This window comes from Alligator mississippiensis, chromosome 8, assembly GCF_030867095.1.
Source record: "Alligator mississippiensis isolate rAllMis1 chromosome 8, rAllMis1, whole genome shotgun sequence".
NCBI lineage: Eukaryota > Metazoa > Chordata > Crocodylia > Alligatoridae > Alligator > Alligator mississippiensis.
This window is the reverse complement of record NC_081831.1, coordinates 2,774,757-2,787,683: the sequence shown is the minus strand read 5'-3', so window position 1 is coordinate 2,787,683 and position 12,927 is coordinate 2,774,757. Positions and strand designations below refer to the sequence as shown.

The 12,927-nt window shown below is 44.8% G+C and overlaps 1 long non-coding RNA gene across 1 annotated transcript in view; it reads right to left on the bottom strand.

The window, feature by feature from the left end:
• Positions 1-11,910, bottom strand: part of LOC109284770 (uncharacterized) — a 58,251-nt gene extending 46,341 nt beyond the window's left edge. Inside the window, exon 1 of the long non-coding RNA XR_009463779.1 lies at positions 10,990-11,910. This is a non-coding gene — a long non-coding RNA (uncharacterized LOC109284770). The remainder of the gene's footprint in view (positions 1-10,989) is intronic.
• Positions 11,911-12,927: the final 1,017 nt, after the last annotated feature.

The window sequence follows — 12,927 nt, the reverse complement described above, 5'->3', positions numbered from 1 at the left end:
GTACCTAGTAGATCAAGTCTACTTCGTGTCACCTTACAGGTCTCTCCTTTCTCCCGGGCGAGAAGGAGACAGTCCCGTAGCTGCCTTTCCTTTCGACACACCGCATCACAATTGGCTGGGCAGCCAGGATCATTTCAAGGATTTCCTGCTCGGTCGCTCACCCCTGCGCTATGCGGCTAAGCCGGCTCGCTGGGTTCGAGCCATCTCAGACCTCCAGCCTGCCTGCCTGTGCAATGCGTGCCGTGACACAGGATTAGGATCATGTTCGGTCCTGTAAGGCAGCTTCCTCCTGGGAAGGCACAGAGGCTGCCTATGACCTCTCAGCTCCAAAGCACAATTGCACCCGAGCTCAGAGCTGCAGATTCAGACCCACAGAGACACACATTCGGGGCAGAAACACCGTACCCAGCTCCGGGCCATGAGACACGATGAGCACAAACACTTACAGCTAAAGGTGCCAATGGGCCCTTCTGCTTTGGGCATGCACAAATCCTGCCTGCATCTCCAAAATGGCAGGGGCAGACGCCAACCTGCAGCTTTGCCCGGGAGACCATTGAAGGGCCTGTGCATCGCGGGTCAATACTGCCCCATGTTTTTGGGACCTTACGGGGCAGTGAGAGGATGCAGCAGCTCTGTGCTATAAGGAGGGCTGATTCCTGCTAGGCTCCCCAGGACTTACGACCCTGAAGAAATGGGGCACGTTCTGGCCCTTTTTTGCTTTTCATGGCACTACATTTCCTCCTTGCTAATGTACGTGGAAAGTATTTCCCAGCTCTGGCACGAGGATGAAAGGGGAACGCTGCGCCTGTTGCATCTGATTTCCCTTCGACCCTGTTCTGGTTAAAGGCACAACCTGCTGCCTCTTTCATAGCGTACATTGCAAGGCTGAACCTGGCATGGGGGCTCTTTAATTTTTTGCATTTTTTTTTTCTTTTTGATACATCCTTCCTTCCGCCCCTCGCAATCAATTAGTGGGCAAAGACTTCCGAAAAGCTCTTTCCTCCCTAACCTTTCACAGGCTGTTGCGATAATGACTCTGGAGAGCTTGACCTGGGCCTTCGCGTTGGGTTCGTTACCCTCCCAGGGCAGCGTAAGGCGACCTTCCTCACTTCCTCCTCTTCCTTTCCTACCCCTGCAGCTCCGATAGTCTCAGGAAAGAGGCGGGGGGAAGGGATAATGTTCCGAAATTGGCTCGACCCCACCAGATAATGTTTCCCCTTTGCTGTCATTTCTGCAGTCAGAGCTAAGAGGAGGGCTGCAGAGATAACACACGTCCGTTCTTTTTGCCCTTTAAAAAATACAAATTATGCAGACCTGGAGTCAAGAGCAGAAGGGGGTGGGGGGAATTGGAGCATTTTCTGTTTTTAATTTACATTTTCCTTCTCTCTCTCTATCAAGGCAAACTCTCTTCGAAACCCAGCCTCCATTCTGCTGAAGCCCTAATCATAACTTCGAATTGTGGAGATTGCTTATTTGATGTGTCCTAAATTAATCTCCTTTCCACTCCTCAACCTTTTTCACACACACACCCACACACACCCACGTGCATGCACAATTTGGGGAGATGCCCTTGGAGCTTTTGCTTGGCACCTGCTCCTACTTGCCCAGCCAGTTTGTGTAGGTCTGGGACAAACATTGCCTAAACCAGTTTGACCCGAATCAATGAAGTCTGATACGGCATTCAGCCAGGTTTATCTCACACCAGTTTCAGCCATTTTCAAACTGGTTTATGTGCACTGAACATCTGTTCTGTGACAGGTTTAAACCCGTTTCTGATCACTTAAACCGGTTTGTGTGTAATGTCTGTCCCTAGCCTTAGGGACGGTTGTGGCATGTCTAAGGGACGTTGTACTCTGCAATGTTCCTGGTTCGTGGGGCAGCTTGCACTCACCTTTGTGGCCGTGTATGAGTGTGAGGGAGGGTAAGGGCTTGCTAATGCATTTCCTAGAGGCAGGGATAGCATGGGTAGAGTTATGCAAAACTTTCCACTCTGTACAGCTGCTATGCCCTGATCCTAACCAATGCCCTGGCTATTCCTGTCCTGCTAATGTACCTCCGTCGTGGCCTGCAGTGCCCTCAGCTATTCTCGTCTTAAGACTGGCTTTCAATTCTGCCAAAACCTCTAAGCATTGCCACGTGATGCCCCGTCCTGCTCCGGCTCTGCGGTCTCCTGCACAGAGCTGGTCATTGCCACGGCTCTGGTTGTTCAGTGACATGGAGCAGGGTCCCTTAGGAAGAGCCCTCGACACTCACTTTTTGCTTGTGGTCTCCTCTGGATAGACCGGCGGCCTTCCCTTTTCCCTCACCACAGCACCAAAGCCTTACTATTTAACTGCACACACATGCGGCTCTAGGGCCAGATCTGCATTTTATGTATGGATCTGGTGGTGAGAAAGGCAAACAAGCCTATAAATAGTGGGGACAACCCTGGTGTGACACTCTGCAAAACTCAGTAGTCCCTGCAATTGAATTCAATCTTCTTTGTTTTGTTTTTAATTATAGGACTGGCGTTCAACCCCTTCTTTTCTCCTGACAAGGTGTTTCAGGACTAAACTCATCAACTTCATTGCAGAAGTCCCCAATGTTGCCCTCCTGATAAGTGGTGAGTTTGGTCAGGATTCAGTACCCACCTCAAAACCAGATCATAGGCTCGCGTGAAGCCAGTTGAAAGATTCCTGACGATCACGCATTTATTTGGTAAGCGTTTTGGGGCAAGTGAGCATCTTTCTCACTTCCCTCTGTTTGTACAGGGCCTAGCATAGTGCAGGCTTGGGTCTCCCGGATGTTGCTGGGGATTGTAAAACAAGGGATTTCTCATCTTTCACTGTCGTTATGTTCTTGCACTTTTGAACCTGTCTGAAGCATGGACTGTACCGTAGGAGAGCTAGGCAGGGCAAGCAGGACCCCTGTCTCCTTGCTCAATGCACTCGCACACACCTACAAACACACACACCTCCGCCCAGGGCACCAAAACTGCTACAAATACCCCTGGGTCGATCTATCATTATTTAAGCAGATTCTCTCCCACACTGTCCTCAAGAGGCTTTCATGTTTCACAGCTGAAGAAAAGCAACTACAACCCGTTCAGTGAAGCAGACACGGTCCTTCAAGCGGGCAGCATAAATGCACACGTTAAACTGCATATGAGAGCGAGAGAAAAGCTGGTATCATCATACATATATGTTTCTTTCCTGTATGGTTTTTATCTATAAATTGGCTTCATTTAAAAAGGTCTGGATCCCATTTCATTTGGCCTGACCATAAATGTGGAGCCTGGATCCCTTCCAAATGAGGTACCTCCTTGCTGATTAGTTTTTAAGATCAACGGGATAACAGTGCGCGATTCCACAGTTGGGGTAGGCAAGGCCAGAGCGTTGGGTAGCGTAAATTGGGTTAGCCTCATTGCTAGCAAGGGATCTCTACACCCTCCAAGGATCCAGCCCATGTTGTGTATCTTTGAGTTCAGTGAGCATTATGTGCATGTATGCATAGCTGTATACACATATGCACATATACACATGTACATCCACATACACATCTATACATATGCACAGCTATATACACATATGCGCCTATACACAAGTACATCTACATGTACAGCTACATACAAATAAGCACGTGTACTCATGTACATCTACATGCGTATCTACATAGCTATATACACATAGCTATATATACATATGCACATGTACATCTACACACACACATATACACATATGCATAGCTATATACACATACATGCATATACACAAGTACATCTACATGTACAGCTACATACAAATATGCATAGCTACATACACATGCACATATACTCATGTACATCTACATACACATCTACATAACTATATACACATATGCCCATATACACATGTACATCTACATACACACACATATGCACATATATAATATGCACAGCTATATATGCGCATATACACAAGTACATCTACATATACATCTACATACACATATGCATAGCTATATACACATAGCTATATATATATATATATATATATATATATATACACACACACACATATGCATAGCTCTTGACATGCATAGCTACATATAGTTTATGGTCCCAAGCCTACAGTGATCCTTATGCAGCCAGACTTTTGCATTTATATGGCATCCTACTGAGGTCCAATAGACCACCATGCACCTCATTGAATCTGGTGTAAATCTTTGTCTCCACTTCCACGTGTTTAGGGAGTGTGTGTGTGTGTGTGTGCGCATAGGTGTGTACACAGTCATGTGTATTTGTGACTCTGGTCAGAAGAGGCCCAGATATGATTCAGGCACTTGCTTTCTTATTTTGCAACCCAGTATTTCTCGCTTCCTTTCTGTTTTGAGACACCTCCATGACTTGCATCCTTATCAACCATTCCCCTGTAGACACTGTTTTGCTTTTGTCTTTTGTAGCAGTGAATTAAACAGATGTAAGGGCCTTAAAAACAGCAGCAGTCCAAAGCTCACCTGACACAAGCCAAGATGGCCAACTCCATAGAGATTCTGCTTTGCTTTAATTTTGGGGGGAGCTCCTAAAATTTACAAAAGGGCAAGTGTTTTTGGTTTGAGGGTTTTGGTTTTGTTGGTTTTTGGGGGAGGTGGCGGGGGGGACGGGGTGCTCAGAAAAGGCTCCTCACTCTATGTGGCTTTTGTCAGCTGGCTTCACCGTCATTTCTCAACATCCGTCATCGTGACTGCAGAGGCCATTGCACGGCATCTAGAGAACATTTTCAGAGACAGCCATTCATAAATCCGCTCGAGGGTATCATTCTGCCCAGACAGAGATAAAAGTTATCTGTGTGATTAAATTGCAGCGTGCAACAGAAAGTCCTTCGCTAACTAGTCCTTTATAGCCTTTTGCTTTCCATTCCCTTCTTTCCTTCGCCAGGGGACCATGAAATCTCATCTCTGACCACTAGAAGAAGAAGAATAGCAAGTAGAGAGACAAACAGAGGACACAATTCCCAATGCCTCCTCCCCCCCATCCCCCTCCCTTCCCCAAAATCTAATAAAGATGATTAAATTACATGTCTTTTCCTCCCATTGAAATCACTGCACACTGCTCAAGTATTGGAGCTCAGGAAATAAGGCACGACAACTTCCCTCGTGAAACTTTAGAAGGCAGAGCAGGGGTCTGGGGCTACAGGCCTGCAAGACTGGCCTGCTCTAATTAAGAAATCACCCTGCTGAGCAGAACCTAATCTAAATAAAATAGAAAAAGGAACTTAGCTGAAAACTCGGCTTCCCCGCCACCCCCTCCCTCCTGCAGCCCACCTCGCCCCCAGACGGATCCCATCCAAGTTGCAAAGAGTTTTTCTCCTCTGGTGTTTTTTGGAGGGTGAGGTAGGCTTACAGAGAGCTCTGTGTGTGCTTGGGGTGGCCAACGTCCAAAGGAAAAATATACCAGCCATGTACAGCAGAAGCATGCTACTTTTTTTCCTGGTCCTTTTTTTAAATGATACTTACTCTGATGTCTGCGACCCAAACCCTTGGCGATCGTCTTGTTAGTAGGGCTGGTCAATGCTGGCTTTGGATGGAAAATCAGTGTTTTCCAGTAACTCCATTTTGGGGGGGATACAGTTGCAAAAATTCTGATTTTTTTTTTTTAAGTCACCAAGAAATGTTTGCAAGCCAGGAAGACTGTGATTTTTAGACTGCAAACCAAAGCATGTCGGCTGAAATCTGAAATACTATGATTCAACTCTGTTGCTATGGTTGTCTCCTGTTTCCATTCACCTCTACAGGTCTTATCTCCAAGCTGGATTAACTCTTCTGTGATGCATCGTGTCCAAAAGCTCTATCCCCATGAGAGAAAATGGTGGTACATCATCAGAGAGGCACCCATATGAGCAAACCCAGTCTACAAAGGCAAATGGATGCATAAGGCACCTGTTTGAGACCGGTTACACCTTTTGTGCAGTAATGAAGCAATATTCCAGCTGGAAATATTTCAGACATCAGATGAACGATGTAGGTTTCTGATTTTTTTTTTCAGCAAAGAATCTTATTTTCCATGGGGGGAAAAAAAAAGGCTGACTATATGAGCCTAATTATTGCAAATTGTCTGTGTTAAGATGAATGATCCAATGCTTTCAAACCTGACTTGGGTTTGATGCTGCCCAACATGAGACACTGGAAAGAGGCCTCCACCATCCAGGTGCTGGGACCACCTCTGAAATCAGAGTCCTTTAGAGGGTCTCACAATAGAGACCCCCAAATCACCAGTCACTTTTGAGCCTCTTGACCCAAAAAAAGGGGGATGGGGAAAAGTGGTGGGTGATGCACATGCACCCTCTTTGTACTTACTTGAAGAGAAAGGGGTCAAGATGGATTGGGTGTTATTGTGTTGAACCCATTGAAGGACTCAAATGAGGACCCAAAAATGGTGACTGCATACAATCTTTAGCAGGCAGATACTCTGTTAACAGTCATTATTAACATCAGCTGTGCTCACTGGCCTGTTTGCAAGTATAAAGTTCATCAAAGACCCCGTTCCCACAATGTGTTTCATGCAGGCAGCCACCATGAAGTCCAGTTGCTCCAGTGGGCCCTATATAGGTATCTGTTTGCAAGACTGTGTCCTAAAGCAGGTTAATAATATCCTATTAACTTAACCACAACAAAAGCCCTATCAGCTTCAATGCTTCCATTTATATTATATTATGACGCAGTTCCATTTATTTCATTAGACTTGAACGTGCATAAATACAGCCGGGGAATGACGGGCCGGGTTGCAGTACTGCAGAAAAAAACCCGGGGGCTGTCGTGGATTGTAAGATGACTATGAGTCGACAGCGTGCTCTTGTCACAAGACCAGCCATTAGCATGGGCCTGGGAAGCATGACTTATGAGGAAAGGCTGAAAAACTAGGGTTATTTAGTCTGCAGAAGAGAAGACTGAGAGGGGGTTTGAGAAATACTTGAGAGGATGGAGCCGGGCTTTTCTCCCTGGCTGTAGGGACAGGACTAGGAGCAATGGCCTCAAAGTGCAGCAAAGGAAACTGAGGCTGGAGATTAGGAGGAACTTTCTGACTATAAGGATGGTCCAGCATTGAACACAATTTCTGGACTCTCCAGCCCTGGACATTTTCAAGAGCAGGTTGGACAGACACCTGGCTGGGATGGTTTAGTCAGGGATGACCCTGCCTTCCCCTAACCCCTAACTTTCGCACCAGTCTAGATACGGGCCTCACTCTCTTTCCACGTGTGTGTGCATGCAAGGTCTATGAAGGGCCTTGGGTTGGTCTCGCATTGTTAAATGCCCGACTGTTTTTTAGGCCTAGAAAACTCTTTCCTTTCCATTTCTCATCACAGGAACAGGACATAAGTTCAATGCATAGGTATCATTTTCAATGCAGTGTACCCCTCACCGGGTCTATCTTAGGTTGTTGGCACCACTTTTAGACCAAGATACATGCACCAAATTTCTTAACACGTATGGGTTTAGACTGATCTACGTTCACTTCGACCGGTCTAAGTGCAATGTCTGTACGTGACCACAGCAAGCATCTGGAGTTTCAAAGGAACCTCCATAATTTCAGAAACTGGCATTCAAAGCCTTGCTTTCTCCCTTGATTAATATATAATCTGGTTCATAGTAAGCACAGCAACAGTTTTGAAATATTAAAAAAAAAGTGGGGGGGGAATTGATGCTGCACAATTGCAGAGGAGAGAGGGCCTGGATGGTATCTCTAGCAGCCTTGTTTCTGGCTCAGTATCCATCAGGCTTATAAGAGACTCCTATAACTCTGCCTTTGTCTCCATTTAATAGGATCAGTGGCGGGGGGAAATCTAGTATTATTCTTTGCATCACCTGAGACGATGAACAAGTCAGTAAGGCAGTACTCAGCCCACTCTCGTACACACACACACCCCCACTTTGCTCAGCCAAATACCCTTGCTGCCTTGCGCTTACCTCCAAGATCCCCAAACACCAATGCAACCCACCCCCAGACTTATTGCCATTTCAATTTCCCCTTGAACAGTAAAACCATTTCATTGTAACTTGGCCAAGGCATTAACACTCTGGTTTCAGTTTCTTTTACGATAGCCTAGGGCTACTGCCAATTATGTCCCACTAGCCACCCAGCCCACTCAGTAGCAACTCCCTGACCTGTCTTTCAGTGCAGCCCAAACACATCACCCCCCTGTTCTCCGATAAAAATAAAAATAAACACACTATAGGAAAAGATTATTGGAATTATTTGCCAACAGAAAATGGCTACGAGCCAGGCTCTGTTCTCCAACCCACCCCTATACACCGCCGCTCAAATAGCCTCGCAGTTTCTTAAAGAGAAATACCCAGGACTTTTGTGTGTTAAAAGAACAGCAAGAAAGCAGCTGTTTAAGCCCATCATGGCCTTTTTTAAGATGAAGAGGAATGGTGGTGGGCTGATGAGGGCACTGGGTCTGGATGGATCCAGTTGGTGTGATTGCAGTCTGCAAAAGTGGATAGATAGATAGATAGATAGATAGATAGATAGATAGATAGATAGATAGATAGATAGATAGATAGATAGATAGATAGATAGATAGATAGATAGATATCTTCCAGTATACTCTATAGATAGATAGATAGATAGATAGATAGATAGATATCTTCCAGTATGATAGATAGATAGATAGATAGATAGATATCTTCCAGTATACTAGATAGATAGATAGATAGATAGATAGATAGATAGATAGATAGATAGATAGATAGATAGATATCTTCCAGTATACTCAATAGATAGATAGATAGATAGATAGATAGATAGATAGATAGATAGATATCTTCCAGTATACTCAATAGATAGATAGATAGATAGATAGATAGATAGATAGATAGATAGATAGATAGATATCTTCCAGTATACTAGATAGATAGATAGATAGATAGATAGATAGATAGATATCTTCCAGTATACTAGATAGATAGATAGATAGATAGATAGATAGATAGATAGATAGATAGATATCTTCCAGTATACTCAATAGATAGATAGATAGATAGATAGATAGATAGATAGATAGATAGATAGATATCTTCCAGTATACTCAATAGATAGATAGATAGATAGATAGATAGATAGATAGATAGATAGATATCTTCCAGTATACTAGATAGATAGATAGATAGATAGATAGATAGATATCTTCCAGTATACTAGATAGATAGATAGATAGATAGATAGATAGATAGATAGATATCTTCCAGTATACTCAATAGATAGATAGATAGATAGATAGATAGATAGATAGATAGATATCTTCCAGTATACTAGATAGATAGATAGATAGATAGATATCTTCCAGTATACTCAATAGATAGATAGATAGATAGATAGATAGATAGATAGATAGATAGATAGATAGATAGATAGATAGATAGATAGATAGATATCTTCCAGTATACTCAATAGATAGATAGATAGATAGATAGATAGATAGATAGATAGATAGATAGATAGATAGATAGATAGATAGATAGATAGATAGATAGATAGATAGATAGATACCCTGTGAACTTCTATCTGAGAGGATAAAATGCACCCAGGATGGTGAGGTTGTCAGAGACCCGACAGCGACAGATAGACAAACAACTGCTAAATCTGTATTCATGTGGCTTTTTCTGCCTGTGGATCTTGTATCCACCCGCCATCGGTTAAAAAGCAGGCATAATGCATTAGGCACAGCTAGCTTCAGCATTATCTGCTGGCATCTGCATGGCATTTTATTATTGTTCATCGTGCATGTCATGCCAAGAGCAATGGCAGCGGGTTACAGTTCACTGACGGTGCCACGCAGATAACATGTACCTACCTTGAACAGCTCGTGGTCAAAGTGTATTTTAAGTGCAAGACCACGATGACAGATTATTCCTTGGCTTGGCTGTGCATGCAGTATTCGATCAGATATGGTCTACAAGACAGGGAAAGGCATCGTGTATATGCCTTTTTTTTAATATAGCTGCTTGGAAAAGTTCCACCCAAACATGTTTTTCAGCAGCAAATTGAGGGAAACTTCTGGCTGTCCTTTGTTCGGGTCTGTCATTTTATAGTATCTGATGCTCTTTTTTTTCCCTTGTTGGGTGTCCAATGTGTTTCTACAAGGGCTCGTTTAAGTACAACTTGTATCATGCATCCTTTTATGTACCCTTTCTCTTTGCAAGGGCTCCAAAATCTGCAAGCAAATGATAATGCATGAAGCAACATCACAGAATCGGCATTATCTTTGTTTGGCAGGTGGGGAAACTGAGTCAGGGAGATGAGAAAGAAGACCTGGCTATCCCCAATACACTCTGGTTTCTTAGGGGACACGGTAATTCCTTCATTTGGCACATGCCAGCAACATTGTTTATTGTAGTAACGGCTGCACTTCAAAGACTAAAGAAAAGGGACAAAGAAAAGCTTAGGAGTCATAAAATTAATGTAGTGAAAGAAAAGCAAAAATTCCTCGCGGGATGGACTGCTGTGGAGCGTTGTTGCAACTTGAAAAATGCACATAGCTCGAAACAAATACACACACACAATGTGCACACCTCTAGCTCTAAAAAGATAGACATTGGGATGAACAGCCTAAATAGTAGCAGAGATAAATAGTTAAATACACAGTGCATGGAGACTGTTGTGCATATTGTGTGTACACACACCCCTATATACACAGTGGTGTGTTATTCACCCACACAGCAGTATGCTCCTTTTTTTTTTCCTTTCGTGATGGTTATTCAAGCTGCTGGGAAACAAGTCAAAACTTTCTGAGAAAACAGAGAGAAAAGAGGGAGCACCGAAGAAACAGAAACCTCAGGTAACAGCCCAAAGTAGCACGCCGTGCTTGTGCATCTGCTCATCCTCTTTCAGCCATGGCCTATTTTGACTCGGTTCACAGGAGCCGAGCTCACGGGCAGTTTGCAGCCAAGCGTGCCGGCCACGGGTGTGCCCAACGGAGGTGGATCCTGGGTAAATCACTGCTAAGAGCTGCTGTTACGAATGACTACCCTTACCTTCCAGCTCCTTAGTCCAGAAGCGATGCCCATTTCACTCATCCCAAGGCAGGTTGGGGAAAGGGTGCAGGCGATAAGAAGAGCCCCTTGCATCAGAGGAGCCGTCTAGAAGACCAGAACCACGAGACGGTTAGGTATCATGATGATGATGATGATGTTAATATGGATCCACTCCAAATTCTCATGGTGCATTTTCATCCTTTTCAGTCCATTGTAGCTTCGTACCTGGAAGTCATACACAGGCGGCAGCAACTTCATCTCTCTGAGACAACAGGATGGACCATTTTCTCACCCTGCCAGCAACCAATTCATTGGAAGTCATCTCCATGCAGCGAACAAACCCAGCACCTGCATCACATTCGCTCCAGAGAGGAGCCATGGGCAGCAGTTACACCTGTCCCCATGGGCAGCTTAGCTCAGAGAGACCACATGGCTTGTGTCATTTTGCTCGAGGATCGGTTCTCAAGATCCAAGCCCCCAGTAAAGAGCCAGCTTTATTTCCTTTATTGCTGAACTTGCCCATGGTTTGTTCTCTGCTCTGGAAAAGTGCAAGGCAGAAAGCACCCACAGAGACAAGGTGGGGGGGAGAGCAGACCCCAGGCCTCCTCGCCGCTGCAAGCAGGAGTGATGAACGGCGAGCGGGTTGCTGGCGGCAGCAAGGAAATGAGGCTGGAGCGTGCAACAATCTGATCTTTTATAGTGCTTTGTTTATTAGCGGTGTGCCCCTATTTCATAAGGCTGTGTTAGCTAGAGAGCGCACACAGGCACGATGAAGATGATGACTATTAGCATGAGGCCAAGGACACCTTTTCTTAAGCCTCATTCATAGCAGCAGGCATGGTAAAACAGCCCAGCAATTGTTCTCTCAAATGTCACCTTTCTGTGTAGGCCACTGTGCCGACAAACCCTGCTCTTGGGAGGGGGGACGAGGTGCGGGCAGGGGCAGGCGGGGATGGGGGAGCTTTTGATTTGCACCATTAAAAAAAAAAAATTTTTTTTTAAATGAACTGCGCTATCCACCAAATATCTCCTCGGAAAGTCAGCCATCTGGAGACGGTTCTCGTCGTTCCCCGTCTCCCCCCCTTTTCTTGTCTTCTCTCCCTTCCCTTCTTCACGCAGCTTGAACAATTTGGCTCTGTTCTGACTACATTCCTGCGGCCCATTCTTCAGGTTGCCTGTGCAGGGTTCACCCGTAGTGGACGGGGTGGGGGCGAGGGGCACCACAAGGTCTTCATTCAGGCAGGGGAGGGCAGGAAAGTGAATCCAATGTACTTGGGGATTGTTGTGCCATCAACTTAATACCTGAGCAGGAGAAACAAAGAACCTTTTAGAGAACCTGCTCCTGGGCTGCGCCGCTTCCCCCACCCCGAAGGCGCTCGAGAGATAACAGGGCTGCAAGCAAAGGAGCAAACATCATTAAAGCTATCCCAGCAATTTCTGCAGGTATTATATATGATGATAGAGAACCAGGAGATGAAGAGTAGTCCTGGTATTATTAACATCCAGTGGCATGATGGGATGAGTGGGGGGGGGGGGGTCCCTTTTCAAAACTTTTCTACCAAATTACTTCTGCTGAGTGAGGGGGGGAAGCTCATCTCTGGGCTGGGATCACACGGCTCAAGGCTGGGACAGTTCAGCCAGAGCAAGAATATAGTCATTCCTTGGATGAATATAGTTACTCCTTGGATGAATACAGTTATTCCTTGGATGAATATCATTCCTTGGATGAATACAATCACTCCTTGGATGAATATAGTTAATCCTTGGATGAATATAGTCATTCCTTGGATGAATACAGTTATTCCTTGGATGAATACCATTCCTTGGATGAATATAATCACTCCTTGAATGAATATAGTCACTCCTTGGATGGATATAGTTATTCCTTGGATGAATAGAGTCATTCCTTGGATGGATATAGTTACTCCTTGGATGAAT